The sequence below is a fragment of the Salmo trutta genome, chromosome 30, assembly GCF_901001165.1.
Source record: "Salmo trutta chromosome 30, fSalTru1.1, whole genome shotgun sequence".
Lineage (NCBI taxonomy): Eukaryota > Metazoa > Chordata > Actinopteri > Salmoniformes > Salmonidae > Salmo > Salmo trutta.
The window spans coordinates 15,392,772-15,408,026 of NC_042986.1; the positions used below are offsets into that span (position 1 = coordinate 15,392,772).

General features: G+C 45.7%; 1 protein-coding gene across 5 annotated transcripts in view; it reads left to right on the forward strand.

Annotated features, from left to right (window-relative positions):
* LOC115168092 (rap1 GTPase-activating protein 1) overlaps positions 1–15,255 on the forward strand; it is a 98,487-nt gene that overhangs the window by 57,679 nt on the left and 25,553 nt on the right. Inside the window, exon 1 of one of the 5 annotated variants that reach the window (XM_029723001.1) lies at positions 13,558–13,772. The exons of the other annotated variants lie outside the window; for them this stretch is intronic. The gene's annotated coding sequence lies outside the window, so the exon portion shown is untranslated. Of the gene's footprint in view, positions 1–13,557; positions 13,773–15,255 lie in introns of those variants that run through there. 5 annotated transcript variants of the gene reach the window in all.

Sequence of the window (15,255 nt, forward strand, 5' to 3'; positions counted from 1 at the left end):
CCCCATCCACATCGACGGGACAGTAGTGGAGAAGGTGGAAAGTTTTAAGTTCCTCGGCGTATACATCACAGACAAACTGAAATGGTCCACCCACACAGACAGTGTGGTGAAGAAGGCGCAACATCGCCTCTTCAATCTCAGGAGGCTGAAGAAATTTGGCTTGTCACCTAAAACACTCAAACTTTTACAGATGCACAATTGAGAGCATCCTGTCGGGCTGTATCACCGCCTGGTATGGCAACTGCACCGCCCTCAACCGCATGGCTCTCCAGAGGGTAGTGCGGTCTGCACAACGCATCACCGGGGGCAAACTACCTGCCCTCCATGACACCTACAGCACCCGATGTCACAGGAAGGCCAAAAATATCATCAAGGACATCAACCATCCGAACCACGGCCTGTTCACCCCGCTAACATCCAGAAGGTGAGGTCAGTACAGGTGCATCAAAGCTGGGACCGAGAGACTGAAAAACAGCTTCTATCTCAAGGCCATCAGACTGTTAAACAGCCATCACTAACATAGAGAGGCTGCGGCCAACAAACAGACTCAAATCTCTGGTCCCTTTAATAAATGGACTTAATAAAGGTATCACTAGTCACTTTAAATAACGCCACTTTAATAATGTTTACATTACTCATCTCATATGTATATACTGTATTCTATACCATGTACTGCATCTTCTTATTCATCCCTGTACATTTGTGTGTATAAGGTAGTTGTTGTGAATTTGTTAGATTACTTGTTAGATATTACTGCATTGTCGGAACTAGAAGCACAAGAATTTCGCTACACTTACGTTAACGTCTGCTAACCATGTGTATGTGACCAATACGATTTGATTTGATTCCATCTAGAGTCATGGGATTACGACCAGTGGTGTTGTGCAAATTCTTTAGGCGAGGGAGTGCGTTTTTTAAAATAGTTTTTGTGACCTCATCATTTCCTCAACCAAAGTTTGTACCGACAGATGTAGCGTATTGAATCATATCATTATATACTATGCATTCAATGATTGCCTCCTCCAATTGCAACATCTGCCGATTCCCACACACATTTGTTTTGATACCCTCAAACACCAAGTTAGGCATACATCATTTCAAAACAGGGCATCATCACTGTCCATCGTGAATGATAATTCTTCATGTTTTACTGGTGAAACGTCCAAAACTGCATCTCCATGCCAATCATTTGATTGATCTCAATCAGTTTCATGGGAATATGCATTTAGATCTGTTTGAATTACTGTTTCATGAGTGAATTAGAGCAGATGGTGTTAACAAACTATTAGCCTTTCTTGTATTTTGTTACAATCAAAGCATGTATCCTGCCTAGTGGTGCACTCTGTTGAGTTTAGCGCATTATATTTTGGGGGGGAGACTATTCAGCTTCAGCTAACCGTCCTAAAATCTGATTAGAAATGAGGTGTTTTGTTGTAACAGTAACGTTACAGCCCTACTATGCTATGGTATTACATTCAATTCTGTTATGTAACATGCTAATGAATCATTATGTTGTAGCGGTGAAGGCTCCGTGCAGGATTTCACCATAATGTGATCGTGCAAAACATTGATTCAGCTTGATCTAACTTTACCTAACCAGCACAATTGTGAGATTTTCTATTTGCAATAATACTAATACAAAACTGATGAGTAGTACCTTCTTGAAAACAGCCATAAAATCAACCTTTTAATGTGGTATATTCATGCATCTCAGTAAACTACAACCTAAATGCATTATAACCTCCAACTTGACCCAATTCACATTTCCAAGCCTCTGATTGGCCTCCGCAGTGCACACGTGTAGCCTATAGTTCTTCATCATGCTCGCCACTGCCAGAGAGAAACCCTTTTACCTACCTCTAGGCAGCTATACATATTTATTTGTTTTTTTCGTTCTATTGTTTTTCATGGAATTTTAGTGGTAAATAAATGTATTTTTTTTAGAGGTTAATTAAATATAATTGATTGATCATTTATCAGCAGCTTCTCGATTGAAAACATTCCTAGGTGGGGATTGAGAATCTGAAGGTGTTGCAGGAGAGGATGTGGTTTATTCAGAATCACCTGCTCTTTTTAATGTATACTAATGATGCAAGCAGCTGTTAGGGGAGGTAAAGGTACATGTGGTGCATGTAGGCTGGCTGGTACCTATCACACAGTCTCGTCACACAACACTTTGCTCACAAATGGAATACGTCAATCACTTAGTTATTCAATGTATTGAAAGAGCAACCATTTTGAATTGGGTTGAGTGCTTATTATTGTGTCTATATTATATTACACCATACAATACCAGTCAAAAGTTTGAACAGCTCCTAATCATTCAAGTGTTTTTCTTTATTTGTACTATTTTCTACATTGTAGAATAATAGTAAACACATCAAAACTATGAAATAACACATATGGAATCATGTAGTAAACAAAAAAGTGTTAAACAAATCAAAATATATTTTATAGACGCCAGGACAGCGGAGTCAATCACCACCTTCCGTCGACACCTGAAACCCCACCTCTTTAAGGAATACCTGGGATAGGATATAGTAATTCTTCTAAGCCCCCCCCCCGCCAAAAAAAATATATAGATGTACTATTGTGAAGTGGTTGTTCCACTGGATATCATAAGGTGAATGAACCAATTTGTAAGTCGCTCTGGATAAGAGCGTCTGCTAAATGACGTAAATGTAAAATGTAAATGTAGACAATTCTGTGCTTCCAACTGTGTGGCAACAGTTTGGGGAAGGCCCTTTCCTGTTTCAGCATGACAATGCCCCCATGCACAAAGCGAGGTCTATGTCAAGATTGGTGTGGAAGAACTGGCCCTGACCTCAACCCTATCGAACACCTTTGGGATGAATTGGAACGCAAACTGTGAGCCAGGCAAGGCTTAATCGCCAGGCCTAATCGCCCAGATGTCCACATACTTCTGGTCATGTAGTGTATTACTTCAAATAGATTCTGCCGTTCTGTCATTGTGTCATGCGTTACAAATGTCCCCATTTTTGAAAAGTCATGCTTCAAGGTTTCCAGACTGTGGTTTGTTTGCCATGGCAGCCAAACACTTAAATTCTCGATAAGGGTTAAGAAACAACTCCGAGAACTGTTTTCTTATCTTTGAATGTCGTGCCAAATGGTCCTTTACCAAATGACTTTTGTTGAGGAACCCATTAAGAATGTCTCTGAGTCAGACTAATCTGCTTTTTTGACTGCTGTCCAATATTTCCATTATTTGGTGCCTCTTAAGGCTGCAGGTAGACTTCATTTTGAAGGAGAGATATGGTCTTAAAACACACTGTGATGCCAGAGGAGAATGTTGACAATTGGGCACTTTTAGTAGGATATGCAATTCATCATATTTGCCCAGAGGTGACCTGTGTGTCACATTGCTCTGAGTGGATGGGATAGGACGTGTGTGCTGGCGTGTGTGATGCATGGCTCCGTGCAGGAAAAACACACAGAGAGGAATACTATTACACCCATGCCGGGAAGTACTTGAATAGTAATGTTTGGAGGAAAAAGGATTTTCCAAAGACTACTCTTGGGATGTGATGCTTGTGTTAATTTCCTCAACAAAAAAGTGACAAAAATATTTGTCAAACACCTATTTCTCAGAGGCAATTGACAAGACTATAACTGACTAAACAGACCCAGAAAAAAACGGGTGCAACGTTTATGGTCGTGTCGCAGTGTGTAGGAAGGAGATGTGGTAAGTGTGCAGGAGGGCATGGAAGGATAGTCAAGTTTTGGTGGATAAAGTTGTGTTTGTTAACTGTAGGGGTGTCCATGTTGCTGGGGATTGGAAGTGTCCGGTGCTAGAGAGACAGATTGAGTGGCCAGAGTCAAAGTAGTGCAGAAAGTGCTGTATGCTGAGGCATTGAAGCAAGTGGAGGAGGATGAGTCAAGGGTGCGGGATCCTGAGAAGATTCCAGTGAATAGTAGATTGGTGCCAGCACAGAGGGATAGGCCAATGAGTGATTTATGCTTCATCAAGGTTGGCTTCTTAGCGTTCATAGTAGTGGTTATCATCCGTACTGCAGAGATCACAGAAAATATATCGTAAATCACAGAAAATATATGTTGTGGTGGCAGCTGCAGAGAACTATTTGGGTATACAAGATTTGACTTCAGAAGAGTTACAGGGTGTGTTGAGTGGTGGTTCCTGTCCTCCCAGGCTGCTGGCATGGTGCAAAGTAGTGGAATGGGGTAGTGGGTTTTTAATGAGTGTAAGTGGTGGTGTCTGGGGCTATATTTCACTTTCATAGAGGTACAGGACTAATGAAGATCATTTCATGTAGGTAGGCGGTGACTGGCCTCACACTCCAGTACAGTAGGTGGCGGTATATGCACCAAATAGTTGGCTGCAATCCGCTAACTGAATTCCGAAGAAGAAGAAGAAGAAGAAGAAGAAGAAGAGTGTGGGCAGACAGGTTCCGCTCTGGCCCACAGTATTGAGTTTAATAGTAAAACAACAGTCTAGCTGTTTTTCTCTCCCTTGAGTATAGAAAAGTAATCTGTCTTTGAATTTGTAGTCTCACATAACCCTCCCACTTTCCCCACTGCATTTCATAGCCAGGTTCTGTAGCCAAGCCTCCCTGTTTTCCTCAGAGAAAACAGGTTGATTCTAACCCTTACCTTTCAAAAGATAGGACCCGTAATACCGGCGCTACATTTTTTTCTTTGTGAAGTTCATTGACAGGCCGCATATCGCAGGCCATTCTAAAACTAGGCTACTTGCGGACTGTACCGTTAACCTTTTGTTTAGGCTACACCTTTTCAGTCGTGTTACTTCATTAGCTACCAACTCAGGGTGCGTTCAGCGGGGCACAACATTTTGGAACATTCAGATAGAAATATGCTATGTAGAACAAATATGCCTCTCTGACATATAATAAGAAATAATGGCGGCTCTGTTCATGTAATTTCTATCTGCAACTGAACGTGACCCTGGTAACATTACCAGTAGCCTTGGACCAGGACTCGAGCACTGGGAATTCAGCCATAGGGACTTGTGACTCGACTATTGGTGACTCGGACTTGAACATAGTGAACTCGGACTCGAGTACAGGGGATTTGGCACTCGATTCGGACTCAAGGTTTAGTGTCTCGACTACATCACTGAGCGAAACAGTCATTCGCTCTCGTTCAAAGTCATTAGCCCATTCTAGTTTGGACACCAATGTGGCTGCGGCATCTGTGGAATGTTGATGACAACATTGATAACGATGGCGATGATGCTGTGAAACCCATACTATTCTTATAGATGTTTGTCATATTTCTGCTGTTGGGAAGAGAATAGGGTGGTATGCAGAACAATATCTTGGTAGGACAAGGTTATGAACGTTTGTGCACATGGCAGTCAGTGATTTCTGTTTACTATAGGTTAATGAGGTAATGCAAATATGATGTGACTAAAATGAAAGGGCATTTAGTTGACTAAAATGGCCCACTGTTTTTGTAATTTTGACAATAAACTAAAATCAGTATTCAAATGACAAAAATTTGACTAAGACTTCATTGTTTTGTCAAAATGTCTACGGCTAGACTAAATCTAAAAGAGTACCAAAATGAACACTGTCACACACGCCACTCGCACACATGCGCGCACGGACACACACACACAGAGACAGAGAGGAGACAGTGATGCATCACATTAGCCTGTCTAAAGCACTGCTTAAAAGGAATTGCTTTTTTCCTCTGGGACAATCGCTCTCCCATCCATTTGAAATTGTGCCCATTTGGGCCAGCTCCATCACAAGGCCTGAGGGCTGAGATGGACATTTCAAGGGCCCCTGAGGGGAGCAGGTGGATCTTAGTCCAGCAGGCTTTATTTATGTGTTCATTCACAACACATGCTCTGCTCCTGCCTGTGGCTGTTAGAGGACAGACCAGGACAGGCCAAGAGTGACTGGTGGCAGCCAGGTCAGACCAGCGCAGGGCAGAGAAAGTTTCCAGTTTTATTAATGGTATGTGCAGGATACACATGGTATACACCGTCCAACTAAACACATACTTCCATGTTCCTTCTGGACAATGCAACAACAATAAGAAATAATCTAATCTAAGAGCTGGACAGCATGATGGGATGTGACCTGTTTGGAACATAGATTACGTTAGAGGGGTAGGAGTAGTGGTGGCTATTCAGCATGACACATGTTCATTGGGGTGGAAACAGGCTATATGTCTGTTGAGGGGGGGCCTCTGTGTTGAGGATCTGTGTGGAGGAGGTAATGCAGTCTTTGACTAGCCTCTCGAAGCACTTCATGATGACCAAAGAGAGTGCTACGGTTCAGGAGTCATCCAGTTCAGTTCCTTTTCTTAGGCACGGGGATGATAGTGGACATCTTGAAGCAGGTGGCCTGAGCTAGAGAGAGATTGAAAATGTTAGAAAACACAACAGCTTTCTGGTCAATTCATGCTCAGAGGGCGCGGCTAGGGATGTCGTCTGGGCCGGAAGCCTTGCGAGGGTTAATACTTTTGAATGACTTACTTACATCCTCCTTGGAGACTGTAAACACGCAGCCCTCGTTGTCCTCCGGGGCTCTCCTCGGCAGCTCAGTCGTTTTGCTCAAAGTGTGATAAAAAAGTGTTTAGCTCGTCTGGTAGGGTGGCGTTGGTGTCTGCGACGTGACTGGCTTTCTGTTTGTAATCCGTGATCGTTAGAACCCCCTGCCACATACGCCTTACTAAGCCAGAGGCCTACTGCAACATCTGCCATGATGTTAATGTGTTAGAGGGAATGGGCGGGGGGGGGACATGGGGACTGACAGAGACACTGGGAGTGTTGCAGAAAGCACGTTTACTGAACATGTAGGCAAAAGTAGAACACTTCCTTTACATCTATCATAATGCTACTGTATGAATGTTGTTTGGAAATGAAATTAGCATGTACTGTAGGCGCAAATACGACATGTAAGCCAGCCCATGTTAATTTTTTAAGCAAGAGGCTAGATTTATAAAGAAAGACACGAAGGAGGACACACGCGATGTTGCTGCTTGCTATATTTAAAAGCAACAGGTTTATTTCCTCCTCATGTTAAATATCAACGAGTTTTTTTCAAGTTGTTGGTGTTTGATTGAAATGCTTGTTGACCCAGAGAGAGTGGAAGGAATTAGTTAGTGATGCTAGATCGCATTGGGTGGGCCGGCCAATGGTTGGTCCAATTCCTCCTACAGTGATGCTGGAGTGTGTTGCCTTGTAGGCTGGGCTATCCCTCCTACAGTGATGCTGGAGCGTGTTGCCTTGCGTAGGCTGGGCTATCCCTCCTACAGTGATGCTGGAGCGTGTTGCCTTGTAGGCTGGGCTATCCCTCCTACAGTGATGCTGGAGCGTGTTGCCTTGCGTAGGCTGGGCTATCCCTAGTACAGTGATGCTGGAGCGTGTTGCCTTGTAGGCTGGGCTATCCCTCCTACAGTGATGCTGGAGCGTGTTGCCTTGTAGGCTGGGCTATCCCTCTTACAGTGATGCTGGAGCGTGTTGCCTTGTAGGCTGGGCTATCCCTCCTACAGTGATGCTGGAGCGTGTTGCCTTGTAGGCTGGGCTATCCCTCCTACAGTGATGCTGGAGTGTGTTGCCTTGCGTAGGCTGGGCTATCCCTCCTACAGTGATGCTGGAGCGTGTTGCCTTGTAGGCTGGGCTATCCCTCCTACAGTGATGCTGGAGCGTGTTGCCTTGTAGGCTGGGCTATCCCTCCTACAGTGATGCTGGAGCGTGTTGCCTTGCGTAGGCTGGGCTATCCCTCCTACAGTGATGCTGGAGCGTGTTGCCTTGTAGGCTGGGCTATCCCTCCTACAGTGACGCTGGAGCGTGTTGCCTTGTAGGCTGGGCTATCCAATGGAGAGTGGGTGGAAGGAGGAGGGGAAGGATGCTGGGGAGAGGACAGGCCTCTCAACCCCCTAATCAACAGTCAGTGATACCGCCAGGTATCCGAGGCAGAGCCATATCAACATACCACCAGCTCCTCCTCTATCAACTTTGATAGATCACATTGAACACATCAGATGTAGATAGCAGCTGGCCTTTCATTCCTTCAGTTTTATCAAAGCTTGAAGTGGTCAAATGTATCCCGTTTTTCCTGTGAGAAATTTCTATTTTTGCTGATACTTTTCATCTCACGTAAGCTTGTGGTGATTAGCATGCTTGTTTGAAGGAGCTGGTACAGCGTTCTATGACACATGAGGAGCTGAGAGAGATTGAGCCCTACGCAGCCTAATAGTGGGATGTTGTCCATGCCTCAGATCCCATGGGATGTGATGTATCTGTGATGGGGTCGTAAACCCCGGGCAGGCTGTGCTCTGGGGTCAACTAATGGTCACACGCAATCAGCCAGCCATCCAGATCTCACAGATTACACCCTGGACAGCTCTGCTCTCCTCTCCATCCATCCACACAAACACTGGTCTCTGCCTCTCTCTGACACAGCAGTAAATGAGAGGGGAAAGCCAGAAGAAAGCATAATGGTTTGGTTTCTGTCTTTTTGCCTTCAGCTCATATATTGACACACATGAAATGTAGTGGTCACAGCAGAGCCCCACCAGCTCCTCACTACACTATATTACTGGTGGTCACAGCAGAGCCCCACCAGCTCCTCTCTACACTATATTACTGGTGGTCACAGCAGAGCCCCACCAGCTCCTCACTACACTATATTACTGGTGGTCACAGCAGAGCCCCACCAGCTCCTCACTACACAATATTACTGGTGGTCACAGCAGAGCCCCACCAGCTCCTCACTAAAATATATTACTGGTGGTCACAGCAGAGCACCACCAGCTCCTCACTACACTATATTACTGGTGGTCACAGCAGAGCCCCACCAGCTCCTCACTAAACTATATTACTGGTGGTCACAACAGAGCCCCACCAGCTCCTCTCTACACTATATTACTGGTGGTCACAGCAGAGCCCCACCAGCTCCTCACTAAACTATATTACTGGTGGTCACAGCAGAGCCCCACCAGCTCCTCACTACACTATATTACTGGTGGTCACAGCAGAGCCCCACCAGCTCCTCTCTACACTATATTACTGGTGGTCACAGCAGAGCTCCACCAGCTCCTCACTACACTATATTACTGGTGGTCACAGCAGAGCTCCACCAGCTCCTCACTACACTATATTACTGGTGGTCACAGCAGAGCCCCACCAGCTCCTCACTACACTATATTACTGGTGGTCACAGCAGAGCCCCACCAGCTCCTCTACACTATATTACTGGTGGTCACAGCAGAGCTCCACCAGCTCCTCACTAAACTATATTACTGGTGGTCACAGCAGAGCCCCACCAGCTCCTCACTACACTATATTACTGGTGGTCACAGCAGAGCTCCACCAGCTCCTCACTAAACTATATTACTGGTGGTCACAGCAGAGCCCCACCAGCTCCTCACTACACTATATTACTGGTGGTCACAGCAGAGCCCCACCAGCTCCTCACTACACTATATTACTGGTGGTCACAGCAGAGCTCCACCAGCTCCTCACTACACTATATTACTGGTGGTCACAGCAGAGCTCCACCAGCTCCTCACTAAACTATATTACTGGTGGTCACAGCAGAGCCCCACCAGCTCCTCACTACACTATATTACTGGTGGTCACAGCAGAGCCCCACCAGCTCCTCACTACACTATATTACTGGTGGTCACAGCAGAGCTCCACCAGCTCCTCACTACACTATATTACTGGTGGTCACAGCAGAGCTCCACCAGCTCCTCCCTACACTATATTACTGGTGGTCACAGCAGAGCTCCACCAGCTCCTTACTACACTATATTACTGGTGGTCACAGCAGAGCCCCACCAGCTCCTCACTACACTATATTACTGGTGGTCACAGCAGAGCCCCACCAGCTCCTCACTACACTATATTACTGGTGGTCACAGCAGAGCCCCACCAGCTCCTCAATACAGTACTGGTGGTCACAGCAGAGCCCCACCAGCTCCTCACTACACTATATTACTGGTGGTCACAGCAGAGCCCCACCAGCTCCTCACTAAACTATATTACTGGTGGTCACAGCAAAGCCCCACCAGCTCCTCTCTATACTATATTACTGGTGGTCACAACAGAGCCCCACCAGCTCCTCTACACTATATTGCTGGTGGTCACAGCAGAGCCACACCAGCTCCTCTACACTATATTACTGGTGGTCACAGCAGAGCTCCACCAGCTCCTCACTAAACTATATTACTGGTGGTCACAGCAGAGCTCCACCAGCTCCTCTCTACACTATATTACTGGTGGTCACAGCAGAGCCCCACCAGCTCCTCACTACACTATATTACTGGTGGTCACAGCAGAGCTCCACCAGCTCCTCACTACACTATATTACTGGTGGTCACAGCAGAGCTCCACCAGCTCCTCACTACACTATATTACTGGTGGTCACAGCAGAGCTCCACCAGCTCCTCACTAAACTATATTACTGGTGGTCACAGCAGAGCTCCACCAGCTCCTCTCTACACTATATTACTGGTGGTCACAGCAGAGCCCCACCAGCTCCTCTCTACACTATATTACTGGTGGTCACAGCAGAGCTCCACCAGCTCCTCACTACACTATATTACTGGTGGTCACAGCAGAGCTCCACCAGCTCCTCACTAAACTATATTACTGGTGGTCATAGCAGAGCCCCACCAGCTCCTCACTACACTATATTACTGGTGGTCACAGCAGAGCCCCACCAGCTCCTCACTACACTATATTACTGGTGGTCACAGCAGAGCCCCACCAGCTCCTCACTACACTATAGTACTGGTGGTCACAGCAGAGCCCCACCAGCTCCTCACTACACTATATTACTGGTGGTCACAGCAGAGCTCCACCAGCTCCTCACTACACTATATTACTGGTGGTCACAGCAGAGCCCCACCAGCTCCTCACTACACTATATTACTGGTGGTCACAGCAGAGCCCCACCAGCTCCTCTCTACACTATATTACTGGTGGTCACAGCAGAGCCCCACCAGCTCCTCACTACACTATAGTACTGGTGGTCACAGCAGAGCCCCACCAGCTCCTCACTACACTATATTACTGGTGGTCACAGCAGAGCTCCACCAGCTCCTCACTACACTATATTACTGGTGGTCACAGCAGAGCCCCACCAGCTCCTCACTACACTATATTACTGGTGGTCACAGCAGAGCCCCACCAGCTCCTCTCTACACTATATTACTGGTGGTCACAGCAGAGCCCCACCAGCTCCTCACTACACTATATTACTGGTGGTCACAGCAGAGCCCCACCAGCTCCTCACTACACTATATTACTGGTGGTCACAGCAGAGCCCCACCAGCTCCTCTCTACACTATATTACTGGTGGTCACAGCAGAGCCCCACCAGCTCCTCTCTGGCTTGGGCGATATACCGTCTATACCGTATACCGGGGTATTTTCAAATACCAACTGTATGATTTTCAATACTGTTCCCAAAATGTTGGGGGTTGGGGGCACCCCTGTCTCGCTGGGGCTGCCGTACTTCGCCGCTGCTTATAACTAACTATAAGTGAAGTAGAACTATTAGAACATCTGAGATGTGTCAAATAAATGATATCCAGCTCAGGGCTCCAGCTATGCATTTGGTTTGCTAACTTACTAGCTTAGTGGCTAGATTTCAAGATCAAGCTTCTTGGTTACAGAAGAGACATTCAATCCCCTCCTGGATCAAGATCCCTGTTGCCTTAATTGTTTGGTGCGTAAAAAAGTGTAATATATATATATATATATATATATATATATATATATATATATATATATATATATATATATATATATATTACCAGTCAAAAGTTTGGACACACTTACTCATTGAAGGGTTTTTCTTTATTTGCACTATTTTCTACATTGTAGAATAATAGTGAAGACATCAAAACTATGAAATAACAAATGGAATCATATAGTATCCAAAAAACTGTTAAACAAATCTAAATATATTTTAGATTTTTTCAAAGTTGCATTCTCTCAACCAGCTTCATGAGGCAGTCACCTGGAATGCATTTCAATTAACAAGTGTGCCTTGTTAAAAGTTCATTTGTGGAATTTCTTTCCTTCTTAATGCATTTGAGCCTACTAGTTGTGTGACAAGGTAGGGGTGGTATACAGAAGACAGCCCTATTTAGTAAAAGACCAAGTCTATATTATGGCAAGAATAGCTCAAAAAAGCAAAGAGAAACGAAGATCAGTCAATTTGGAATGAAAACGGAAACACAGTGGGACAGGACAGCAGGTGTTAGAGGGAAAGATGGGGAGCGAGCGAGGGAGAGAAAGGGAGGAGTCCATCGACGTAAGACCCTCTCTCATTGCCTCCTTCTCAAAACCCATTGGAGAAGGTCAGAAGGGAGGGACCTACCCACTGGGCACACACTGGTTGAATCAACATTGTCTCTACGTCATTTCAATGAAATGACATTGAACCAACGTTGAATTGACGTCTGTGCCCAGAGGGCATGGCTTTCTCATACAATGGGTTTTGAGAAAAAGACGAGGAGAGAAGGACATATGTGAAATTTGCAGTTTGACATGTGAAAATCACATTTTCAAACGTGAAATAGATGTCAATTTAATGTGAAACCACATTTTGACATGTATTACATTTTTAGTTCACATGTTAACACCACCTTTTCAAGGGAAGAGAATTAAAACAATTCACCTCACACATGAATTGCAGATGATTATCACAATACACAAATATAAAGAGTGTTCTATAATCCCTTGTAATCTCTCCTGGCATAGCAAACACCACTAGTAGGATGAATCGTACTTGTCCTGTATGACTATGCTCCAGAGCACATGTTTTAGTAAAGGCAAGTCCACTTACTGTTTCTACATACCTGAGGGGACAAACAAACATATGTTTTAGATGAAGAGAACATCGCCAGGGACATTAAGTCTGTTAGAAGCTGAATGTGGCAGGAGGACTCAGGAGACGTTCCAGTAATGGATGAAATATGAGCTTTTCCTTTTTATTGCAGGAGTGTAATCACTGCTTCTCTGGTATTAGTCATGAAATGCTCCTCTGCTTTTATCCTCTCAATCCAAATGATTCTCTCTTACTGGAAAACTAATGATAGAATCATCATAAACCCACACTCAATATAGTGGTGTGTGTGTGTGTGTGTGTGCGTGCCTGTGTGTGTGTGCACATGCCTGTGTGTGTGTGCTTGCGTGTGTTTTTTGCGTGTCTGTCCATGTGTCGGGGGAAGGGCAGATATATTCTCTTGTGTGTAACTGATTTGGTTGCCAGAGCAACCGTTCCTGGCTAGGGAGGCATGTTGTTTAATTAAGGTGAGGTGTAATGAACGCAGAGGAGAAGAGAACAAACCTCCATCAAACAGCCCTGCCCAGCCCAGCCTCTCAGAGCAGAGCGGCAGGCTTCACTCTTTCTCCCTCTCCCTCTCCCGCTCTCTCTCTCGCTTTCTCCCAGTCCAAGCATGTGCGGGGGAGGGGCACCATGCCACAGAGGGAGGAAGGGAGGGAGATAGGAGGAGAGCGCCAACACAAGAGTTTTGAGAGAGAGAACGAATGAATGAGAGATCTAGAGAGAGAGAGAGCTAGAAAGGGAGGAAAAAGAGGACCAGCCTACCAGCGCAGAAGTTGGTGTGACAGCCCAGAGAGGCTCCGCTTGTCCAGCAGGTGTGTAACAGTCAGAGAGAGAGAGTTGAGACTGAGTGTGATCAGACGAGAAGAGAGAGAGAGAGTCGAGTCTTAGCCATCTGCTTCTTGACTGGTCTCTGATATATTTATCTGGGAGAAAGACTGCATACAGCTGACACAGAGTGAGTAACTTACTTATTTCTTTGTGTCCGTCATGTTTGCTCTGATGGTACCTACCGCTTTTACTATATGCCCCACTAATTTCATTCTGTAGCATAATATATAGGTTGGATTTGTTTTGCAATCTGTGCTGTGATGTTGTGGTGGGAGGATGAAGCTGTAGTGGCTTAGTGCTGCCTGTAAACTGATATGCAGGAGGTTTACGTAGAGTCACGCAGCGAGCAGGAAGCAGGCAGCAGGCTGGCAGGATGGCAGGCAGGCAGGTGGCAGGCAGCAGGCAGGTGCACAGAGCATACAGTATGTAATATGTCATGCACGACATGCTTTTGTTCTGTTGAACAGCTCGTAATGAGGAGGAAAGAGGAGAGTCCTCCTGCTGCTCTGACAGGATGTTTTTGTTATTTAGCTATGTGCTCTGGCAGTGTGGAGTGCTGCACGGTACGTTGTGTTTCCTCCTGCCTGATTCCTGTCATGGGGAAAGAATTATTACTCTATATTAGAACTATGCACACTTGTACACAGACACACACACACATAGTCTATACAGTTGACCATTTCATTCCACTCTTCTGATAGATCCCTTACACAGACATATCTTAATTCAATTCCTCCCACAACCACCAGCACTTCTTCCTCCTCATTGTCCTCCTCCTCAGGGAGTCGGAGTGTCTGCTGGCTGGTTTGTGTTCGTGCTTGTTGGTGTGTGTGTCTGGGCTCCCACACCCCGTCCATCCACAGTGTGTGTGTCTGGGCTCCCACACCCCCGTCCATCCACAGTGTGTGTGTCTGGGCTCCCACACCCCCGTCCATCCACAGTGTGTGTGTCTGGGCTCCCACACCCCGTCCATCCACAGTGTGTGTGTCTGGGCTCCCACACCCCGTCCATCCACAGTGTGTGTGTCTGGGCTAACTGTGCTGGGTGGTTGATCTCTCATAGGACAGACTAGAGCTGCCTGCCTGGCCTCATTGAATTCCACTGAAGACACACTGGTGTCAACTTCATCTCCTCAAGAGACTCACTGCTGTCTGTCAGGAAGGTCTCACTTTCCCTGTAAGATGAAGAGAGCAGCTCTATCAGTCAGACATAGCAGACATGATAATGACTTTACTAACAGGTATATCTCCCCACATACTGTAGTGTGGCTGATTAATAGTCCTTGTTTACATTATTTAATAGATCATTAGCCTGGACAAAGACAGTGGCTAATTAAACATTGATTAGCTTTTAACGAGGGGGGGTTCAATTTCTTATTTCTGCTTAAATATCTGCATGGGCTGTGCTTGATGACTTAGCCTATGGGATAGTGAATCTATCTGTACAGGAACATCCGTGCTTCCGTGCTGGCTACAATGGAGAGCTGCTACAGTACCATGTGAGAGGGGGTTCATTCGAAACGTCTGTCAGGAGGAATGAAAGACCGAGAGGGAGAGTGCTGTTTACACACACACCTCCAGACTAATAGCACTCTTGATATCCACGTGTGT